Raw genomic sequence first — 24,347 nt, 5'->3', positions numbered from 1 at the left:
TGGAAACAAAGCCATGTGCTTTTTTGACAGCTGTCATCCGCCATCTTTAATCAACAGAGCACCGTGCTGCTATCATGCGGGCAATTTCATCACCTGTCATCCGCCATCTTTAGTCCACAGAACACCGTGCGGCCCTCTTTATGGCTACTACCTTAAGCACGTAGTAGCGGGCAATTTGAAAAGTTCTGCTAGCTATCATCCACCATCTTTAATCAAGAGAGCACCGTGCTGCCATCTTTAGCTAGATACCTTTGAAATGTGGTGGCGGCAAATTGAAAAATTCCACGTGCTCTTGTTTGGAAACAAACTCAAATGCTTTTTTGACAGCTACCATCCGCCATCTTTAATCAACAGAGCATAGTGCTGCCCTCTTTAGTTTGAAATGTGGTGGTGGCAAATTCTACGTGCTCTTGTTTGGTAAACATAGCCACGTGCTTTTTTGACACCTGTCATCCACCATCTTTAATCCAGAGAGCACTGTGCTGCCCTCTTTATCGTAGTAGATGTAAATTCATCACCTGTCATCCGCAGTGCTGCCATCTTTAGCTAGATACCTTTTAAATGTGGTGGTGGATAATTTAAAAAGAGAAATTCTACAGCGGCCCTCTCTCGACGCAAATTGCATAAGATGGCGGCTATACATGACTCCTTAAGGGTGCTTACGCAAGATGGCTGCTATACACAGGTTCTTATGAGACGCCCTTGGGATGCTTGCTCAAGATGGTAGTTATACATGGCTCCTTATGAGATGCCCTAGGGATGCTTACTCAAGATAGCGACTGCTCTTATGGGACGGCTTAAGTGTCCTTGCACAAGATGGCTTGAGACGCCCTAAGGATGCTTGCGCAAGATGGCGGCTATACACGTCACCTTATGAGACGCCTTAAGGGTGCTTGCGCAAGATGGCTGCTGCTCTTAGCTTAGAGGCTAACGTGTCGTGCTAGTTCGATTCGTTAAATATGGGGCTTAAATGCATAATGTTAAATATCTCGAAAACGGTGCATCGTAGAGCAAAACGGACAAAATTTTTCTACTCAATACCTCGGTTCGCAGTATGGGGAACAAGTAAAACATAGTCTAATGATGAGATCAACGGTTCGGTTCCTACTTAGGCCCTTTGGCATTCGCTCTGTTTTAGCTTGTATTGAAGCAAGTATTCGTAACATGATCAGGTTTAGCTATGGTAGAGAGTATAACGTGCCGTGCAGGTTCGATTCATTAAATTAGGGGCTTAAATGCAAAATGTTAAATATCTCGAAAACGGTGCATCGTAGAGCAAAACCTGATACCTAGGTTTGCAGTATCAGGAACAAGAAAAAAACATAGTCTAATGATGAGATCGACGGTTCGATCCCTACTTAGGCCCTTTGGCATTGGCAGCTATCTAATTCTACAAGATGGGGGCTATACATAGCTTCTTATGAGGCAGCTTAAGAGCGCTTGCACAGGATGGCTGCTGCTCTTATGAGACGCCCTAGGGGTGCTTGCGCAAGGTAGCAGCGACAAGACGGTGACTATACACAGCTCCTTATGATACGGTCTAGAGGTGCTCACACAAGATGGTGGCTGCTCTGATGAAGAAAGCTAGCTTTGCATCGTGCAGGTATCTTTACTTCACTAAACCTCATACCTTTGAAATGTAATTTGAAAAATTCTACGTGCTTTTTCTTAACAGCAGCTACCTTTAAACAATAGCGGCTATACATAAGCTGTTAAGGCCTCCTCTTATGTCAAGGCATAAACCTGCATCGGGATAGCTCGAGTAAGCACGTGCTGCAGTGATGACGTCATTATGCATGTTTAGACTTGCAAATCACTAAAGAAACATAACAAGACTAGAATCGAACACTGCACTCTATGCTGTTAACTTTATCATGTGATCGGAACATTGATTGAAGTGTTTGGAACACTAAATATGTAGAACAGAACACTGTACTCAATACAACATGTCAGGGGATACCTTTGTTCTAAGAAGATTAGATTACCGCACATTCCTTGTAGGGCTAATAGGCTAAAGGGCTAATGGGCTAAAGGGCTAAAGGGCTAAAGGGCTAGGGTGCCTCTCCTCTCTTTATCCGGGCTTGAGACCGGCTCTACAACTAGAGGCGGAGTTAACACCCTAAGGAAGGAAGAATGTTGGGAAATAATCTATACGAATATAGCTACTCGATCGACTATATTCTACAGATGGATGACTTAGGTGAGGGTAAGCGCTTACTTAAAAATACCAACACGACGTAATTCATGCTCTATTTCAAAAATATCTTCTTTGTACTGTGTGTAACCAGCATCATGATAGGCTCTTAGCAGTTGTAAACGTTTTACCAGTACGTTGGGGTCTTTACAGTAGCTTATATCTACATAGGGTAACAGAGGCTTGTTGTGAACTTTGAGTCTATATGCAGACAGTTGATGTGCAGGGACTTGTTTTGATATAATACGTGCTTCAGCAGTAGCGTTTCTAGGTACAAACATAACTTGTTTCGTTAGCGATGAAGCGTTGAAATTTCCTTCTTCTTTACCTTGCATCTCTTCTTGAGATGTTTGCACTTCGACAGAACGTGTAGTAGGCTTAGGAAATGAAGTAAAATCATCAAGCTGTAATGGCAATGAATTTTCTTCTTCTACTACTTTCCCTTTACTACTGTTTTGATCAACATCATTATCCTTATTATCATAATCATGATCTTGCCTCTCTTTATCTTGAAGTTTGTGCTCAGTAACAGAACTTGCAGCAGGCCTAGACAACAAGGGAGAATTAAAAATCTCTCGCAGAGGTGTACTTTTTAAACATAAATCAGTGTTCGCTGGAATATGGTCGAGCTCTTTGTATTTTGTTCCCGATGAAGGTACATTACACGCGGCTTCATGACGTTGAGCGTTGTATGCGTTCTTGAACTCTCTTCTACAATGTTTGCATTGAAAAATCGTCCTACATGATATCTCATGACGTCTCCTGTGATAGCTTCGGGAAAATGCTTTTCCACACTCTTCGCAAATATACCTAGAAATAGGTTTTTCCATGACGGACTTTTATCTTCTGCTATCAGATTCTTCTTTAAATCTACTCGACATTTGTTACTCTCAACTTCGATGATGCGAACAGCTTAGCGATTAACAGTAAACTAACACAAAGGCGTATAACCAAGGTAGCAACAGTAAGGTTTAAGCCCATCAAGATGGCAAGAGTGAGGTTAGCGACGTTCTGCTGTTGGATTTTAAATTCCGCGCTATGACATGCATAAGGTGGCAGCCTTGAGGTTTACTGCCGTAAAGATGGCAGCAGTGAGGTTAGCGACGCTCTATTGTCCTTCAAAGTGAGGTTAGGATCCGTCAAGAAGACAGCTGTCAAAAAAGCACGTGGCTATGTTTACCAAACAAGAGCACGTGGTCATGACGTCACGGTCACGTAATCAATCCTTAGCTCTACGTCGTTAAGAGCAGCATTAGGATTAGCTATGTTTAAAAATCTTAGGAACAGAGCAGCAGTATGAATAGCCATGTTTTAAAGCGTGTAGACATCACCTATCGATTTTACATGCATCGACTCTCGTACTAAACTTCTTCCGCTAGATCGTGCTGCTATCTTAGCATAACCTTTACGCATGACCTTAAAGTACAATGAATAGTCATGTTTCAAAGCGTGTACGCATCAACTATCGATTTTGCATGTATCGAATCTCGTACTGAACTTCTTCGGGTAGATTGTGCTGGTATCTTAGCATAACTTATACACATGGACTTAAAGTACAAAGAATAGCCATGTTTCAAAGCGTGTACATATTACTTATCAATTTTGCAAGCATCGACTCTCGTACTAAACTTCTTCCTCTAGATTGTGCTGCTATCTTAGCATAACCTATGTGCATGAACTTAAAGTACAAAGAATAACCATGTTTCAAAGCGTGTACAGATCACCCTGAACTTCTTCCGCCAGATTGTGCTGCTATCTTAGCATAACCTATACCCATGAACTTAAAGTACAAATAATAGCCATGTTTCAAAGCGTGTACATATTACTTATCGATTTTGCAAGCATCGACTTTCGTACTAAACTTCTTCCTCTAGATTGTGCTGCTATCTTAGCATAACCTATGTGCATGAACTTAAAGTACAAAGAATAACCATGTTTCAAAGCGTGTACATGTCACCCTGAACTTCTTCCGCTAGATTGTACTACTATCTTAGCATAGCCTATACGCACGAACTTAAAGCACAAAAAATAACGATGTTTAACAGCGTGTACACATCACCTATTGATTTACATGCATCGACTATTTTTTACCGCCAGAGTGTACAACGATCGCATATGTGTATTGCTAACGTATGTGTATAAAGTTAAAGCACAAAGAATAGCTATACTCCAAAGCGTGTACACATCACCTATCGAATTTGCATGCAACAAAGAATAGCTGTACTCCAAAGCGTGTACACATCACCTATCGATTTTGCATGCATCGACTATCGTACTAAACGTCTACCGCTAGAGTGTACAACGTTCGCAATTGTTTGCTGCTACCTATGTGCGTGAACTTAAAGCACAAAGAATAGCGTGTACACAACACCTGTCAATTTTGCACGCATTAACTCTTGTACTAAACTTCTTCCACAACAGCGTGCGATCATCGCTTGTGTGTGCTGCAATCTTAACATAACCTATGTGCACGAAGTTAAAGCACAAAGAATACCCAAGTTCAAAGCGTGTACACATCACCTATCGATTTTGCATGCATAGTCTTTCTTACTAAACTTTTTCCACTAGAGCGTGCAACAACCTTATAAGTATGCTGCTAACTTAGTATAACTTATACGCATGAACTTAAAGCATAAAGAATACTGATGTATAAAAATCTTGTGAACATAGCAGCAGCAGCAGTAAGAATAGCAATGTTTTAAAAGCGTGTACGCATTGCCTATCGATTATACATGCATCAACTAGAGTACAAAACCTCTCCCGCAAGAGTGTGCTGCTATCTTAGCATAACCTATGTGCACGGATTTGAAGCATGAAGAATAGTTAAGTTTCAAAGTGTGTACACAACACCTATCGATTTTGCATGCATCAACTATATTAACACATCCCGCTAGAATGTACAACGTTCACATGTATTGCGCTGCTACTTTAGCATGACCTATGCGAACGAACTTAAAGCATAAAGAATAGCGATGTTTGAAAATCTTGCGAACATAGTAGCAGTAAGAATAGCAAGGTTTACAAGCGTGTACATATCACCTTTTGATAATGCATACATCAACTATCGTACTAAACAACCTCTACGCGAGCGTGCGACCATCGCTTGCACTTGTGCTGCTATCTTAACATAACCTATGTGCACGAACTTAAAGCATAAAAAATAGTTATGTGTAAGTGAACATAGCAGACTGTTAACTACGTAGGTGTAGACATTGATCTTTGCATGCTGAAGCAGCATACTACGTGACCGTGACGTCATGACCACGTGCTCTTGTTTGGTAAACATAGCCACGTGCTTTTTGACAGCTGTCTTCTTGACGGACCCTAACCTCACTTTGAAGGACAATAGAGCGTCGCTACCTCACTGCTGCCATCTTTACGGCAGTAAACCTCAAGGCTGCCACCTTATGCATGTTATAGCGCGGAATTTAAAATCCAAAAGCAGAACGTCGCTAACCTCACTCTTGCCATCTTGATGGGCTTAAACCTTACTGTTGCTGCATAAGAGCAGTCGCTATCTTGAGTAAGCATCCCTAGGGCATCTCATAAGGAGCCATGTGTAACTACCATCTTGAGCAAGCATCCCAAGGGCGTCTCATAAGAACCTGTGTATAGCAGCCATCTTGCGTAAGCACCCTTAAGGAGTCATGTATAGCCGCCATCTTATGCAATTAGCGTCGAGAGAGGGCCGCTGTAGAATTTCTCTTTTTAAATTATCCACCACCACATTTCAAAGGTATCTAGCTAAAGATGGCAGCACTGCGGATGACAGGTGATGAATTTACATCTACTACGATAAAGAGGGCAGCACGGTGCTCTCTGGATTAAAGATGGCGGATGACAGCTGTCAAAAAGCACGTGGATTTGTTTATCTCGAGCTAGTGAGGTTAAGTTGGTAGCACTAAGGTTTAGGCCCGCCAAGATGGCAGCGCTGTCGATGACAGGTGACGAATTTTACATCTAAAGAGGGCAGCACAGCGCTCTGTAGTTTAAGGATGGCGGATGACAGCTGTCAAAAAGCACGTGGCTGTCAAAAAGCACGTGGCTTTGTTTATCTCGAGCTAGTTAGGTGAAGTTGGTACTACTGACGTTTAGGCCCGTCAAGATGGCAGTACTGAGGTTAGCGATGCGTTGTTGTCGATGACAGCTGTCAAAAAGCACGTAGATTTGTTTACAAATCTGTCAAAAAGCACGTGGCTGTCAAAAAACACGTGGCTTTGTTTACCTCGCGCTAGTGAGGTTAAGTTGGTACTACTGAGGTTTAGGCCCGTCAAGATGGCAGTACTGGGGTTAGCGATGCGTTGTTGTCTGTCAAAAAGCACGTGGCTGTCAAAAATCACGTGGGTTTGTTTACCTCCTGCTAGTTAGGTTAAGTTGGCACTAGTGAGGTTTAGGCCCGTCAAGATGGCAGCAGTGAGGTTAGCGATGCGTTGTTGTCGATGACAGCTGTCAAAAAGCGCGTGGCTTTGTTTACAAATCTGTCAAAAAGCACGTGGCTGTCAAAAAACACGTGGCTTTGTTTACCTCGCGCTAGTGAGGTTAAGTTGGCACTAGTGAGGTTTAGGTCCCTCAAGATGGCAGTACTGAGGTTGGCGATGCGTTGTTGTCGATGACAGCTGTCAAAAAGCACGTGGCTTTGTTTACAAATCTGTCAAAAAGCACGTGGCTGTCAAAAAGCACGTGGCTTTGTTTATCTCGCGCTAGTTAGGTTAAGTTGGCACTACTGAGGTTTAGGTCCGTCAAGATGGCAGTACTGAGGTTAGCGATGCGTTGTTGTCTGTCAAAAAGCACGTGGCTGTCAAAAAACACGTGGCTTTGTTTACATCATGCTAGTTAGGTTAAGTTGGCACTACTGAGGTTTAGGCCCGTCAAGATGGCAGCAGTGAGGTTAGCGATGCGTTGTTGTCGATGACAGCTGTCAAAAAGCACGTGGCTTTGTTTACAAATTCAAATCTCCCGCCAAAATTCAAATTTCCCGCCAAAATTCAAATTTCCCGCCAGAATTCAAATTTCCCGCGCCGCGGGAGGAGGAGGAGGCCGCCGAACCACCCAATTATACTACTTAGAGTGTATTACGATCGCAATTGTGTGCTACTAACCTATATGCATAAACTTAAAGCACAAATAATAGCGTGTACACATCACGTACCGATGATGCATGCATCGACTATTGTTCTAAACTTCTTCCGCTAGAGCATGTAGCAATCGCATATGTGTATTGCTAACTTATGCGTACGAACTTAAAGCACAAAGAATAGTTATGTTTCAAAGCGTGTACACATCACCTATCGATTTTGCATGCATCGACTATCGTACTAAACTTCTCCCGCTATCTTAGCATAACCTATTTGCATGAACTTAAAGCATAAAGAATAGTTATGTTTTAAAGCGTGTACACACATCACCTATCGATTTTGCCTGCATCAACTATCGTACTAAACATCTTCCGCTAGACAGTACTGCTATCTTAGCATAACCGATACGCATGAACTTACAGTACAAAGAATAGCTATGCTTAACAGCGTGTACACATTACCTATCGATTTTGCATGAATCGACTATCATACTAAACGTTTTTCACTAGATTTTGCTAAAATCGTATAAGTGTGCTGCTATCTTAGCATAACCTATACGCATGAACTTACAGTACAAAGAATAGCTATGTTTAACAGCGTGTACACATTACCTATCGATGATGCATGCATCTTCTAATAGAGCGTGCGACTATTGCTTGCATCTGCAGCTATCCTAACATAACCTATGTGCATGAAGGTAAAGCACAAAGAATAGCAATGTTTGAAAATCTAGCGAACATAGTAGCAGTAAGAATAGTAAGGTTTAAAATCCTGTACCCATCACTTTTTGATAATGCATACATCAACTATCGTACTAAACAACTTCTATACGAACGTGCGACCATCGCTTGTACGTGTGCTGCTACCTTAACATAACGTATGTGCACGAACGTAAAGCATAAAGAATAGCTATGTGTAAAAAACCCTCTGAACATACCAGAGTTTTAACTACGTAGGCGTGGATTTTAAACTTCGTGTGCTGACGTAGCATACTACGTGACCGTGACGTCACGACCACGTGCTCTTGTTGGTAAACAAAGCCACGTTTTTTTGACAGCTGTCATCTTGACGGTCCCTAACCTCACTTTGAAGGACAATAGAGCATCACTAACCTCACTGTTGCCATCTTTACGGCGCTAAACCTCAACGCTGCCACCTTATGCATGTCGTAGCGCGGAATTTTAAATTCAACAACAGAACATCGCTAACCTCACTGCTGCTATCTTGACGGGATTAAACCTTACTGTTGCTACCTTGGTTATACGATTTTGTGTTAGTTTACTGTTAATCGCTAAGCTGTTCGCATTATCGAACTAGAGAGTAACAAGTGTCAAGTAGTTTTAAAGAAGAATCTGTTAGCAGAAGAAAAAAGTCTGTCAGGGAAAAACCTATTTCTAGCTATATTTGCAAGGAGTGTGGAAAAGCATTTTCCCGAAGCTATCACAAGAGATGTCATGAGATACCATATAGGACAATTTTTCAATGCAAACATTGCAGGAGAGAGTTCAAGAACGCATACAACGCTCAACGTCATGAAGCCGCGTGTAATGTAGCTTCATCGAGAGCAAAATACAAAGAGCTCAACGATATTCAAGCGAACACTGATTTATTTTTAAAAAGTACACCTCTGTGAGAGATTTTTAATTCTCCCCTGTTGTCTAGGCCTGCTACGGGTTCTGTTACTGAGCACAAACTTCAAGACAAAGAGAGGCAAGATCATGATTATGATAATAAGTATATTGATGAAGATCAAAACAGTAGTAAAGGGAAAGTAGGAGAAGAAGAAGGAGGAAATATTAATGTTTCATTGCCATTTACAGCTTCAAGATTTTTCTTCTTTACCTAAGCCTACACACGTTCTGTCGCAGTGCAAACATCTCAAGAAGAGATGCAAGATAAAGAAGAAGAAACTTTAAACGCTTCATTGCTATCGAAACAAGTTAAGTTTGTACCTAGAAACGCTACTGCCGAAGCACGTATCACATCAGAAGAAATCTCTACACATCAACTGTCTGCATATAGACTCAAAGTTCACAACAAGCCTCTGTTACCCTATGTAGATATAAGATACTGTAAACACCCCAACGTACTCGTAAAACGTTTACAACTGCTAAGAGCCTATCATGATGCTGGTTACACACAGTACAAAGCAGATAGTTTTTGAAATAGAGCATGAATTACGTCGTGTAGGTATTATTAAGTTATATATATATATCGACAGTACAACAGCTTAAACACCTTCCTACAATCCCAGCGCTTACCCTCACCTAAGTCTTCGTTCTGTAGTATATAGTCGGTCGAGTAGCTATATTCGTATAGATTATTTTCCAACATTCTCCCTTCCTTAGGGTGTTAACTCCGCCTCTAGTTGTAGAGCCGGTCGCAGGCCCGAATAAAGAGAGGAGAGGCACCCTAGCCCATTAGCCCTTTAGCCCATTAGCCTATTAGCCCTTTTGCCCATTAGCCCTTTAGCTCTTTTGTATTTGCCCTTTTGCCAATTAGCCTATTAGCCCTTTAGCCCTACAAGGAATGTGCGGTAATCTAATCTTCTTAGAACAAACGTATCCCCTGACATGTTCTAAACACATGTTGTATCGAGTACAGTGCTCTATTTTAGTCTTGATCACTTATTTATTATTCTGAACACTTCAATCAATGTTCCGATCACATGATGAAGTTAACGACATCCAGACTTGTCTTGTTATGTTTCAATCACTTCTTTTGTGATGTGCAAGTCTAAACATGCATAATAATGTTGTCGCCGCACACTCTTGCCTTCGTGATGCAGGTTTAAACTTGTTCGATAGAGCTATGTCTTGACATAAAAGGAGGCTTTAACAGCTTATGTATAGCCGCTATTGTTTAAAGATAGCTGCTGTCAAGAAAAAGCAAGTAGAATTTTTCAAATTACCCACCACCACATTTCAAAGGTATGAGGTTTAGCGCTGTAAAGATACCCGCACGATGCTCTGTTGATTAAAGATGAGAGCAGTAAAAAATAGCACGGGAAATTTTACAAACAAGAGCATGTAGAATTTCAAATTGCTCTCTACCGTATGCATAACAGTAGCCTCTAAGCTAGCTTTCTTCATAAGAGTAGCCGCTATCTTGTGCGAGCACCTTTAGGCTGTCTCATAAGGAGCTGTTTATAGCCGCCATTTTGTGTCCGTCATCTTGCGCAAGCATCCCTAGGACGTCTCAAGCCATCTTGTGCAAGCACCCTTAAGCTGTCTTATAAGAAGCAATGTATAGCCGCCATCTTATAGAGTTAGGTAGCCGTCAATGTCAAAGGGTCTAAGTAGGAACCGAACCGTTGATCTCATCATTAAACTACTTTTTTCTTATGCTATCATGTTTCTAATACTGCGAACCTAGTTATCGGGCAGAAAAAAACTGTCCGTTTTGCCCTACGATGCACCATTTTCGAGATATTTAACATTTTGCATTTAAGCCCCAAATTTAATGAATCGAACCAGCACGGCACGTTATACTCTCTACCATAGCTAGACCTGATCATGTTACAAAAACTTGGTTCAATACAAGCTAAAACAGAGCGAATGCCAAAGGGCCTAAGTAGGAACCGAACCATTGATCTCATCATTAGACTATGTTTTTCTAATGTTATCATTTTCCTGATACTGCGAACCGACGTATTAAGCAGAAAACTTTTGTCCGTTTTGCTCTACGATGCACCGTTTTCGAGATATTTAACATTTTGCATTTAAGCCCCAAATTTGATTAATCGAACTGGCACGGCACGTTATACTCTCTACCATAGCTAGACCTGATCATGTTACAAAAACTTGCTTTAATATAAGCTAAAACAGAGCAAATGCCAAAGGGGCTAAGTAGGAACCGAACCGTTGATCCCATAATTAGACTATGTTTTTCTTATGCTATCATGTTCCTCATACTGCGAACCTCGGTGTTGGGCGGATCAAATTTTGTCCGTTTTGCTTTACGATGCACCGTTTTCGAGATATTTAACATTTTGCATTTAAGTCCCAAATTTAATGAATCGAACTAGCACAGCACGTTAGCCTCTAAGCTAGGTTTCTTCATATGAGCAGCGGCCATCTTGTACAAGCGCCCTTAAGGCGTCTTATAAGAGCAACCGTCATCTTGCGCAAGCGCCGTTAAGGCTTCTCATAAGGAGCCATGTATAGCCGCCATCTTGCGCAAGCATCCGAAGAGCGTCTCATAGGAACCTATGTATACCAGCCATCTTGCGTAAGAACCCTTAAGGAGTCATGTATAGCCACCACCTTGTGCAATTAACGTCGAGAGATGGCTGCTGTAGAACTTTTTTTAAATTATCCGCCACGATATTTCAAAGGTATGTAGCTAAAGAGTGCAGCACTGAGGTTTGTGATGCAAGATGGCGGATGACAGCTGTCAAAAAGCACGTGGATTGGTTTACCGATTCAAATCTCGCGCTAGTAAGGTTAAGTTGGCAGCACTAAGGTTTAGGCCCTTCAAGATGGCAGCACTGAGGTTTGCGATACGTCGTTTTCTGTCAAAAAGCACGTGGCTGTCAAAAAGCACGTGGATTTGTTTACCGATTCAAATCTCGTGCTAGTTATGTTAAGTTGGTACCACTAAGGTTTAGGCCCGTCAAGATGGCAGTATTGAGGTTAGCGATGCGTTGTTGTCGATGATAGTTGTCAAAAATGCACGTGGCTGTCAAAATAAGCACGTGGCTTTGTTTACCAATTCAATTTTTTGCGCTAGTAAGGTTAAGTTGGCAGCACTGGAAGAGGCCCCTGGCTGCGGTGGAGGGGTCCCCTGGGACGGCCCCCCAGGTGGAGGAGGTGGAGGAGGCCCCTGGGAGCGGGAGGTGGAGGTGGCCGCCAAATTCTCCAATTATACTACTTTCGATATTTTGCATATATATGCTTATTATCTTCATATCTCCCCCCTTTCCCCCACCTCGAATTGTTTTGAAAATAAATACAGCCAATGTTACTCACTGGCAATGTACCTTTGTATAGGTGAAGTAATTTTTAAAATCGGTTCACTAGTTTTTGAGTCTATCCGTTACAAACAAATATACAAATTTTTCCTCTATATAGTATTAGTATAGAAATAAGGGCCAACGTTAATTTCACATGTGAAAATTAACACTTTTTTCAGCACACTTGTGCAAATATTTCATGTAAAATACTTTCTTATACAAAATGCGGAGGGTAATATAAACATTAGCAAAATCATAGTTTCAATAATAATTATATTTATAACAATGTATGATCGTTCTCTCTGTACACATTCTCACATAAAAACTAGGCATTAAATGGTCCATTCATTCTAAGACTACTTTTTAAAAAATGAGGGGAAAATTTACACTTTTAACAATGTAGGCTTCTTTGAACAAGTATTTCAGAAAACAAATACCCTACATGACAGTATAATAAAAAACATAACACTCATGAACAAATTAGCCTCAATAATTTTATGTACAAGGTAATTTTACTATTTACAACAATAAATAATTCACTCTAAATCTCAGGTCTACTTTACAGTTAACATTTTTCTCCCCCTAACATTAGACCACTTCTGTACATCTTAGTATTTTTTTAATATAATTATTTAGAAACACATTACATGCTGTTCTGACTGTGTACTTCAGAATTTTCTCATCAGTGTGATCAACCTGACAACAGGCAAACTGCTTAAGGAAGAAGTCTTCTTTCCTAAGAGCAGCCATTGATAGTTCAACAACTAAATTCCTCTGGCGCTGAACTCTCATGGAGAAATATTCATGCATTTCTGATACCAAGTTTTTAATAACTAAATAAGTGAAAATAACTGCATTAATGACCTCAGCCCGCCTGGTGGCCATGATCGTTAAGGCGCTGAAGTCTAAAAACGGTCTAACACCGAGGTTAGCCGGTTCGAGTCCCGTTGGTAGAAAAAATTTTCACCATCAGAATGTTGGCCGGCAGGGTAGGGGAGGTGGTGGTATACAATTTCTAATCACTAGATTGCGTGCCAAAAGCCTGGATTAAATTCCAAACCTCTCCGCAGTGCTCATATGGAGTGAGGGCATATGACGCTGTTGATGGTGATTCGTCCGTCGGATGGGGACGTTAAGCCTTGAGCAGACCCCTTGGTGCTATTCGACAGGAGTAGGCTATGTGCCGGCACCGGGTTTCACCCTCCCCCTACTATCATATATCACGTCATTCATTTCATCTCTCATTGACTCCTCTGATGAGGTTGACGTCAGGAAGGGCATCCGGTCATAAAAAAACCGCCACGACAAATTCATCTCACCTCATACCCGACCCCGTAGGGAAACGGGACAAGGGTTGGACAAACACACAAACTGCATTAATGACCTCAGGATTTGTACAGTACAAGTCTTTCCTATCAACTCTCCTTACCAAGTTCATAATTTGCCTCATTTTCTGTTACCAATAATGTTTTATCTAGAACTAAGTACAGTACCTGGCCACATTAACTTTTTTTTGCTAGTTGCTTTACGTCGCACCCACACGGATAGGTCTTATGGCGAAGAAGGGACAGGGAAGGGCTAGGAGTGGGAGGGAATCGGTCGTGGCCTTAATTAAAGTACAGCCTGGTGTGAAAATTGGAACCACGGAACACCATCTTCAGGGTTGCCGACAGTGGGGTTCGAACCTACTATCTCCCGAATACTGGATACCGGCCGCACATAAGCGACTACAGATATCGAGCTCGGTGGCCATATTAACATAATCAATAATTGAAGGTTTTGTAAATTTTGCTTTTATTTATGCTATTTCTCAATGAAAACTTATGAACATCCACCAAAGTATCTACATACAGATAACCACATACACTGTGAGTATTTTTAACCGTTTTAAAAATACTTTAGTTTGGAAAATAGCACCCAATTGAGTTGTATGCAGCATACTGTCAACTGCTAATATTTTGTATGTCCTTCTTTTGCGTTGATAACGGCCTCAATTTTCAGCGGCATAATTTCACTGCAGGACTGGACAACTTCTTGGATCCTGGGATGGTGATACCATACTTGGATAAGTTTCTCAATTAATCTGATTTTTGCTTGTTATGAGTTCTTTGGCAATCACCTTTTCACAAGTTCTCATACGTTCACGATGGGGTTCAAGTCAGGAGAGTTACCTGGCCAGGGCAGAAGTTTGATGTTTTTCTGTATTAGGAAAAGCTTCTACTCTTTGGCTGTATGGCAAGGTTCTCCATCTTCCATAAAAATATAGTCTTCATCGTTTGGGAAACATTCTCTTAACTGAGGAATGAGACTTTCCTCTAGCAAAATCATCGTTCCTTCAACAATATAAAGGCGGCCACGACCCCCAGTTTAGGGGTGGTTAAAAAGGACCTGTATTCTTCACCTTAGGGGTGACTGCAAAAGACCTATATTCTAAAGATTAGGGGTGGCTGCAAAAACCATGTGTTCTCCTTAGGGGTGGTTGCAAAAGCTGTGTGTTCTCCAGCTTAGGGGTGGCTGCGAAAGGTGTATATTCTCCAGCTTGGGGGTGGCTGCAAGAGGTGTGTTTTCTCCAGCTTAGGAGTGGTTGAAAAAACATGTGTTTTCCAGCTTAGGGGTGGTTGCAAAAGACGTGTGTTCTCCAGCTTAGGAGTGATTACTAAGGCGTGTGTTCTCCAGGTTAGGGGTGGTTGCGAAATACATGTGTTCTGCAGCTTAGGGGTGGTTGCAAGTGGTGTGTGTTATCCAGCTTAAGGGTGGCTGAAAAATGTGAGTGTTCTCCGGGTTAAGAGGTGGCAGTAAAATGTGTGTGTTCTCCAGCTTAGGGGTGGTTGCGAAAGGTTGTCATTCTTCAGCTTGAGAGTGGTTGCAAAATATGTGTATTCTCCAGCTTACGGGCGATTGCAAAAGACGTGTGCTCACCTTAGGGGTGGTTGCAAAAGCTGTGTGTTCTCCAGCTTAGGGGTGGCTGCAAAAGGTGTATGTTCTCCAGCTTGGGGTTGGCTGCAAAAGCTGAATGTTGTCTGCGCTAGGGGTGGCTGAAAGAGGTGTGTCTTCTCCAGGTTAGGGGTGGTTGCAAAAGGTGTGTGCTCTCCAGCTCAGGGATGGTTGCAAAAGCGTGTGTTCCCCAGGTTAGTAGTGCTGCTAAAGCGTGTGTTCTCCATGTTAGGGGTGGTTGCAAAAGCGTGTGTTCTCGAGCTTAGGGGTGGCTGCAAAAGGTGTATGTTCTCCAGCTTGGGGGTGGCTGCAAGAGGTGTGTTTTCTCCAGCTTAGGAGTGGTTGAAAAAACATGTGTTCTCCAGCTTAGGGGTCGTAGCAAAAGACGTGTGTTCTCCAGCCTAGGGGTGGTTACTACGGCGTGTGTTCTCCAGCCAAGGGGTAGCTGAAAAATCCATGTGTTCTCCCGCTTAGGGGTGATTGCAAAAGGTGTGTGTTCTCCAGCTTAGGGGTGGCTGCAAAAGCGTGTGTTCCCCAGGTTAGTAGTGCTGCTAAAGCGTGTGTTCTCCATGTTAGGGGTAGTTGCAAAAGCGTGTGTTCTCGAGTTTAGGGGTGGTTACAAATACGTGTGTTCTCCAGCTTAGGGGTGCTTACTAAAGCGTGTGTTCTCCAGCTTAGGGGCGGCTGCAAAATCTACGTGTTCTCCGGCTTAAGGGTGGTTGCAAAAAGTGTGTGCTCTACAGCTTATGGGTGGTTGGAAAAGCGTGTGTTCTCCAGCTTAGGGTTAGTTACAAAAGGTGTGTTCTCCAGGTTAGGGGTGACTGCAAAATCCACGTGTTCTCCAGCTTAGATATGTTTGCAATAGGTGTGTGTTCTCCAGGTTAGGGGTGGTTGCAAAAGCCTGTGTTCTCCAACTTAGATGTGGCTACAGACAGCGTGTGTTCTCCAGCTTACGGGTGGTTGTAAAGGCGTGTGTTCTCCAGCTTAGGGGTGGTTGCGAAACACGTGTATTCTACAGCTTAGGAGTGGCTGCTAAGGCGTGTGTGGCTACAGACAGCCTGTGTCTTCCAACTTAAGTGTGGTTGCAAAAGACATGTATTCTACAGCTTAGAGGTGGCTGCAAAATCGTGTGTTCTCCAGGTTAGGCATGTCCTCTTTTGAAACCTGACAATATAAAATACCGCTGTGTATGACGAGCTCACCGTTATAATAGTCTATAATTATGTAGTATCGAAGTGGATTAGGAAAAGCAGGGGACGAAGCAACACTCAATGGTTCACTCCCCATCCTTGAAGCTGCCTGGATAAGGCTATCAGAATTATAGGAGAAGAAATGTATTAAACACGTCAAATACATAGGACATGTTTTAGTTGGATGTTGATCTTTCTGTGGATGAATTGCAGGCAAAAGGCGAATGTTCTCCAGTTTAGGGACAACTGCAAAAGTCTATATACATCCTATGCAGAGGACAAAAGTTAAGGCTCGGAAACATTTAAACTCTGCGCCGCATTCTCCGAGTGTTTCGGGTCTCAGATTGATCAGAATAACAGAGTAACGTTCTGCTGATTGTGTGGTCTCTGGTCAAATATGTTACTGAACATTTTCCAGTGAGCTATTCGGAAAAATTTAAAAATCAGAGCACGTAGGTGTGATAAAATGGATGTATTAACCGAACACGATAAGACAGCACTTGTTCGGCTGGACATTCCAATAACATTGTTCGGTATTTATCACAAGAGCAATGAGTTAAATAGTCCATTTAATTATTCTGATCGACTGTATCACGATTTGTGATTGTTATCTTTTCCACGTCCCGTATGGTGTAGTAGAAAACATCAAAATATTCGGGGTACCTCAGTACAATGAGAGACAATGTGATAATGAACTTCGCCAATAATTGATCTCTGCAAGTGTCATTCAGCACTCTCTGCTATTCAAGGGTATTCTGGAACTGTATTTCTAACTCGTTTTATAGAAATATTTTACGAGCAATCACTTTCAGTTGTAAATGACATTTTTCCTTGAACGGTTAAAACTCGGAATAAAGAAATTAATGCAAAGGGATGTCATTACTACCGTAATCGAAATTCAGTTACCTGAATGTTTGCGGTAACTTAACAGCTCTTCGTAAATACGAGTATCTCTTCACTGTATCATTTACCGCTGGAGCGCAGCACTGTCCGCTAGAGCACAGCACACACAGCCTCCTGCGAATTTTAACTCATAGGTGGTATCTTCAATTGCCGCTAGAGAGCAGCAAGTACCGCTCTCAACTTAGAAATAACTAGGAACACATTTTTACTTGTTAAAATAAGTGGATCGTTATTACTTTGCCCAGAGAATATATTAATTAGAGAGAGGTCACTGTTGTAAATGGTAAAAAACCATTATAGGCTTATTAATTGAATCGATTATTTGAGAAACGCACCAAACGCCAACGTTCTCAGAAAATTAAAAATGAGCTTTCCTAGCGAGGCAGTTATCTTTATTCTTGGTTTTAAATAATTTTTATTAAAGTACTTAATCTATACATATAAAATAACACGCCCTGACTGACTGACTGACTGACTGACTGACTGACTGATTCATCATCACCGAGCCTAAACTGCTGGACAGAAAGAAATGAAATTTTGGGGGTATATTTATATTACAGTGTAGGTGCTCACTACGGATATTCCAACGCTAAGGGGGTGAAAAGGGAGGAGGGGATGAATTGTTTAAATGAGTATATCTATATACCAAAGACTTGACAGTTTAGATATATAAAAATTCGTATTAGTAATCTCCTTTAAAAATCAAGGAACCCGTATTTCTTCGTTTTCTGAAAATCCTCTTAAGCGGGTGAAAAGTGGTGAGAAAAGGGTTCAATTCTATTTATGAGGATATTTATTTATAAAAAACTGAAGATATTACAGACATGAAAACTGGTATTTGGAATGTCCTTTAAAAATAATGAAACACGTATGTTTTTCTATCATAGAAGTGAAGCTTCCACGGTGTGAAGAATTATTTAATTTAATTTCCAGATTGAACCGTGTTGTACTTGTACGCACATCACGTACCGTTTGCGGACGTTTCGAATACATTGCAGTATTCTTTGTCAAGGCGACTGAAATACCCCTACTCGATCCGAGGCAGAAATGTACAGTGTAAACAGGGACTAGGGGATGAGGTCTTGACGAGATAAATATTCATTTCTCTCAAACCACTTGGCATACGTTTTTGAAATTTCACAGGATGGTAAAAATTTACACTGTAAATTTCTGCCTGGGAGACTGATTACCTCGGATTGAGTTGGGGTATTTTAGTCGCCTTGACAAAGAATACTGCAATGTATTCGAAACGCCGGCAAACTGTACGTGATGTGCGTACAACACGGTTCAACCCGGAAATTAAATTAAATAACGTATGTTTTTGTTTTCGGAAAATCCACTTAAGGGGCTTAAGGGAGGGGGAAGATGCGAAATAGTTTGAAGTCTTTTAATGAGGACACTTATACATCTAAAATTAAAGGACGTTACAGACATGAAAATTGGTATATATATATAAAGGCAATGTGCACCCACTAAAGAAGAAGGGTTTCAAAAAATTCCAGTCGTAAGGTGATAAAACGGTGGTGAAAAACTAAAAGCCAAAATATTCGTTCCTCCGAAACCGTTGACCAGAAACAGTTGAAATTGCACTCAATGATTGCCTCTTTATGTCATAGACGTTAAATACGACAAATTTAGGAAAGAATCAGCTCTTAAGCGTGTGGCTACTCCAACCACTACTCTTATACTTACATCTCCTTCACACAATATACATAACATTTGTTTGAGCGCCAGTTGCTTTTTTAAGAAAAACAACAAAATTCGGTAGAGCATACCTCTTACATCAATTATCTCAAGGCGTGAGGTGATAAACTCACATATCTGGCAATATACAGGGATATGGATCAGGACAATATTAAATTACTGTTGCATTTCCACAATTGAGGATTGTACATGGAACTGGAATCACTTATTATAATTAAAATAAAACTGAGTTTATGACTATAATTTACGTCACAATGAACAATCATTGACGTCTTTTAATTTAACACAAGAAATATATCGTGAGATTTGCGGTATTAAGAAAAGGAAAATTTAATCTAAACAAAAAAAGCTATTGGCATGAACTTGAAGTGAGATATGATATCGCCGCTGATTACACTCTTCTTCATGTTATGAATGCATAACATGTCTGATGCTTTAATTACCTGTTGTCTGCATATACCGCTGTTGAACTTGAAATTCTTGGGAAAACCTGTGAGCTGAAGTCGGGAGCCGTCTGCTGTAATCTTCTTATGTCACAAGGAGTTGGCCTACATACCATGTACGCGTGTAGGGAGCTCCAATGTAATTACGTCCACTCAATATATTATAAGAAATTGTAAAATATTCTTGAAGCACCTTGTGAAGTCCATCCTCACAAGAAGATGATGTTTCTTTATCAGCATAGTACCCGTCTCTGCTCGGATACAACCACCACTTGTAGACCTCCTCGATTATTACTTCTTCAAACACAACTCTTAGCTCTGACCATCACACTAAGACCACTTCTTCCATTTGATACATCTGACTGTTACCTATGATCTGCACGATATGAACTGAATATGAACTGAGTCCCATCAACTGAATAGATATGATGAACTGAGTACTATAAACTGATTGATATCATCTGAATCTCTCACTACCGTTGCCTCGACTTATATCACCTCGCGATGACGACTCATCTCCCCACTCACTGTTCATCCCTTCCACTTCCACATACAGTAGCTGGCGAATACTGACACTTGGTCGCAATCACGTGTCCACGCACTGATGTCATCAGTCATGTGTCGTCTAAGCGTACCCAAGCGGTCCGAGAATGACTATGCCGAATGCGTCACCGGGAAATCTCCTTGCACAGTTAAACATAGCCTCGATTGCAAAATACTATGCCAGCTCATCTAGCCAAAGTTACAAGCCACAGCATGACAATATGAAACCAACAAATCTCACTTACTACAATACAGAATAATTACAAACATATTCACTTAACCTATGATTAAATCCAATAATATACGCGATACCTAATTATTACAGTCTAAATGATGAGAAACAGAATATATAAAATCTAATGAATCTGGTTAATCATAATAATAATAATAATAATAATAATAATAATAAATACAGAATGGAGTCTGTAACCCTGTTGTACGGTTACAGAACGCCTCCCTCATGAAATAATCGATTAAATGAATCGATTGATTCATGAAATATCTACACAATCACCTGAAATCGAGTACACCATAGATACATGTATAAAAATGCCCTTTACAAATTTGGTACATAGTATCATCCATCTGGATGTTCGTTGTTACACATATAAAACATTTATCAATTATCATTTTCACTTTGATTATACAGTATTATTTACATACAGATTACATTTCTTTCTCACTTCTGTCGTTTCAAACGTTCATTGAGTGTTCAAAAGTAATTCTCGAAGACATTTCATTATATACACTGTCTCCAAGCACTGGAGTTTATTGCACTGCCGTGCTTCACTTATTATCACAACACACGCTAATTTCACTGAAGTCCTGTTCGCAATGCCAGCTTCATAAAATATGGTGAATTAACATAATAATGAAAATTAATCAACAAACTCACATGATATATTTCTTAAGATTTCTTATATTGTATGTGCCTACAATATTTCCTTCCTTGTCTTCTAATGAATAAGCACATTTCCCAATCCGTTTCACTACGGTGAAGTATCCCTGATATAACAAGAAAAACTTAGAAAATTGACCAGCTTCTGCTGATGACGGGAGTGGCACTCTGAGTAAAACCTTGTCACCAAGCTCAAATTCATCCAATGTAGTCTTTTAAAAGTTATCATGAACATAAATTTGTGTTCGTAAAGATGTGTTCTACCAGGCCGGTCACTAAAAACATCACTCTGTGATATCAATAATTCACACAATTCGTCCTTCTGACTTTCCGCTAAATTACATTTCTCCACTGTCTCATGCAATTCATCTCTAGAATCTCTCTGTATGGACACATGGCAGACATCAATATTTTTCCTCATATTATGAATTTCACAAGATCCTTCCGTACTAGAACACACTTTATTCGCACTAATTTCTGACAAAACATCATATGGTAAACTGACTTCCCTGCTACTCTTTCCCCAAATAAGATTGACATTACACAGATCAAAATTTAATTTAGCCTTGTGACACGTTAACCAGTCAGTACCTAAAATAACGGCATAAACTAAATTAGGCACAACTAAGCATGGTTGGAAAATACATTCTCCACTTATGCTAATGGGGACAGCTATTTGTTTATTCACTCTTTGAGACTTGTTTCCAACAGCTGTTACGATGAACGTATTCCTCACTGGAATTTCCGCTACCTCATACTTCTCTCTTAAAACTTCCTCATACAGCTTGGAATTTACACATGACTTCTCACTACCAGAGTCCAACAAAATCGTAACTTTTCTGCCCCATATCAGCAGTTCAATCGTCGGTGTAACAGTAACACTACTTAAATTATCCTCATTACATAATATAAGATCACTTAACAAATCTTGCCTTATATCTAAATTTAAATTACACTTATAAAATTTATTGTCTACGATTAAGTCGTCACTTAAAACATTTGAATTATTGCTACTTAGGTCACAATCATGTTCACTTACAACTATAGGCTGGTCGACATTGACATACTTATCTACCTTATACGTGAACTCACCATTTACGGACTGTCTCAGTGACCTGTTTATACAGTCCGTTGCGCGTTTAAAGTAGTTGGTTCGGTTACGACTTGTTGGCTACACACCTCAGTCGGCCTCCCCTGTTGCCTATTTCCTCTAGCTTCATTATTATTATTATTATAGCCTGTATTCTCCCGCCTCCCAGCTTCTGGTTGATTACCATAATCACGCCTCCCAGTCCTGAAATTTTCCGAACTATTTTGATAATTTCTCTCCCTGTGGAAATTATTATTAGGTCTCTCCTGATATTCTCTTCGGTAGTTACGATTATTCATAGTCCTGTCCTGATTATTAGATTGGTTACCCCTTCCTTCTACATTCCTATTAGGTGTCCTACTATTATTCAAGCTACTACTTAAAGCATCAAAACTTTCCAACAAAATCTCCATTTCCTTAATAGTCTCCACTCTTTGCATACAAACAGCTTCTCTTATTCTATCGGGATAGTGCTTAGCCATAAGTCTAACTATATCAGCCTCAGGTCCAATACATTCTAAATTTCTCCACACCAAAACATGAGCCAAAAAGTATTCAGTCATTCTAACACCCTCGTTAGAATTATACCTGCCAAACATTACTCTCTCTCTCTCTCTACTCTGAACACCTTCACTCCAAAATTTAGCCATGAATTTCTCCTTAAATTCAGTTAGACTAGACATCGAGCTTTTATATACTTGAAACCAAGACTTAGTTTCTCCTACGAAAGCATTAGATAAGATCTCCAATACAGTTTCCCAGCTAATAATATTGTCTCTTAATTGAACAGCAAATTTCTTCTCTACTACTCTCATAAATTCCATCGGGTTAAATTCTTTCCCAGAAAACTTAGGTAAGTCATGATCTCTAGTGATTAAACCATTATTTACAATTATTTCGCGTACATTTCTACTATCACGCACTTCTTTCTGGAGTACTCTCTGGCAACTCAGAAATTTTTCTTCCAATGTTTCCTCAGCCTTTTCTTCAATTTTTCTTAACTTCTCCTGTAATTTTTCTTCCGATTCTCTCACCTTCTGTGATAATGATTTTTGTTCACTCTCTAGATCACCTACTTCTCCAAGTTTTCTTTCCACCTGTTCTACCCTACTAATACATTTCCTAGTTTCTTGCCCCACTGTATTGGTTATCTTTTCAAACCTTTCTTCTACTAACTCATTGATTTCTCCTTTATTAGACTCGATCTTGGCACCTAATTCATCAATCTTATGCCCTTGTTTAATGCATGTCTCACTAACTTGCTCTATTTCCGTATGGAGATTGCTCCGACCCAATTCCATCTCAGCTCTGATGTCACTACACTCCCTATTTACCTTACTTTCTAAATTATTAATTTGCTTACTTATTTCTAACACCTTATGATCTATCTTATTACTAACATCATCGATCTTCTTATTAATACTAATACCCTGAGCTTCAATTTTCTCACTAATGACCGCTTCAATTTTCTTACTCATAATAGTATTCTGAGATTCAATTTTCTCACTCATAATATTATTCTGAGATTCAATTTTCTCACTCATAATATTATTCTGAGATTCAATTTTCTCACTCATAATATTATTCTGAGATTCAATTTTCTCACTAATGACCGTTTCAATTTTCTCACTCATAGCATTATTCTGCTCAGTCATTTTGGACATCAGCAAATTAAATAAACCAAGGTCAATCACCCCTTTACTTTGATCTTGCATGACAGCGTTTTCCTCAGTTTCTACTATTTTCTGACTTTCAGCAGGTCCCACCTTAGTCACCAACTTCCTATTTATGTTACCACCTTGGATTTCCTTGGACACAATAACCTCAGCCTCATCACCTGACTGCATATTGCTATCCTTGTCCATCTTCGGTTTCCTACTAATTTTTCGCGATCTCAAAGCTATTTCCCCTTGCACTTCCTCTGACATTACCCCTTAAATACAAACTTCAACAAAATGACCTTCCTAACATTACTCGGTGAATTTAACATGTGCGTACTCATTAAAAGAACTGATCCATGTATATTGCCATTCAGAAACACTTTTTCTGAACCTTTCGAGTCCCACGTTGCTGGCGACACTTTGTGGCTACTCTGACCACTACTCTTATACTTACATCTCCTTCACACAATATACATAACATTTGTTTGAGCGCCAGTTGCTTTTTTAAGAAAAACAACAAAATTCGGTAGAGCATACCTCTTACATCAATTATCTCAAGGCGTGAGGTGATAAACTCACATATCTGGCAATATACAGGGATATGGATCAGGACAATATTAAATTACTGTTGCATTTCCACAATTGAGGATTGTACATGGAACTGGAATCACTTATTATAATTAAAATAAAACTGAGTTTATGACTATAATTTACGTCACAATGAACAATCATTGACGTCTTTTAATTTAACACAAGAA

This window comes from Anabrus simplex, chromosome 8 (assembly GCF_040414725.1).
Source record: "Anabrus simplex isolate iqAnaSimp1 chromosome 8, ASM4041472v1, whole genome shotgun sequence".
In the NCBI taxonomy this organism is placed as follows: domain Eukaryota; kingdom Metazoa; phylum Arthropoda; class Insecta; order Orthoptera; family Tettigoniidae; genus Anabrus; species Anabrus simplex.
The sequence above is the reverse complement of the archived record's forward strand: the minus strand, read 5'-3'. Positions refer to the sequence as shown.